Below are 779 nucleotides of genomic sequence, written 5' to 3'. Positions count from 1 at the left end.
CGCATCGGAGAGTTTCCGGCTGGGATGCCCGTCCTGATTTCTGCCTATTGGTGCTGTAATCTCCGTTTCCTGCTCGGCGGTGCAGTGTTTCCAGGGTTGTTTGCCCCGCTGGCTGCCGCTGCGGGCTCCCGGTAGCCCCGAGTCCGGACGGGACTCTGACCACTATCCGTGCCGGTGGATACTGGCTGCTTCGCCTGTTCGGTGGGACAGGTTTTCTTTGCCTCCCCATGTAGCGGCTGCTACGGGGATCTTTCTGGCTGACAATGTTTTGCCCGATGTCCGTGGGGTTTTTGTTGCTGCCTGGTTCTATGCTCTATTCACCCTAGGACGTTCTTGGTGCTACCTGTGATCTGTGGGGAGAACATGCAGGTCCGGTATGCCGTCTCTTCTGGGCTGGCCTTGTTCGCTGTACTTGCACTGTGCCGTGCCGTGTTTTTGTGTTTTGTGCTTGGGTGGCAGGCTGGCCTTCTGGAACACGCCAAGCTACGGACCAGAGACTCCTGGGGATGCCGGGGATTGAACCCGGGGCCTCATACATGCAAAGCATGCGCTCTACCACTGTGCTACATCCCCTCCACTAGCCTCTACTGTTTATGGAGCAGCTGTTTGTTTCGTTCCCCATTGCAGTGGTCTTTGCTGCGCTTCCTCTACATTTGACTTCTACGTTGCCCGGTGTTCACGTGCGCTGTGGCCTGGACGCTGGTCTTCTGCATCTTGGCGTCCTGGCTTGGCGTCTGGTGGGGGTCTGCTGACGGTAAGTGCTCGGCAGTGTTGTTCTT

The 779-nt window shown here is 57.8% G+C and overlaps 1 non-coding gene across 1 annotated transcript; it reads right to left on the bottom strand.

The window, feature by feature from the left end:
* Positions 1-501: 501 nt before the first annotated feature.
* TRNAA-UGC (transfer RNA alanine (anticodon UGC)) lies at positions 502-573 on the bottom strand. Its single transcript has one exon. It is a non-coding gene; the product is annotated as a tRNA-Ala (tRNA).
* Between the last annotated feature and the right edge of the window lie 206 nt (positions 574-779).

Source organism: Lissotriton helveticus, chromosome 7 (genome assembly GCF_964261635.1).
Source record: "Lissotriton helveticus chromosome 7, aLisHel1.1, whole genome shotgun sequence".
Taxonomy (NCBI): Eukaryota; Metazoa; Chordata; class Amphibia; order Caudata; family Salamandridae; genus Lissotriton; species Lissotriton helveticus.
Note: the sequence above shows the minus strand (reverse complement) of the source record. Positions and strands in the feature narration are given on the sequence as shown.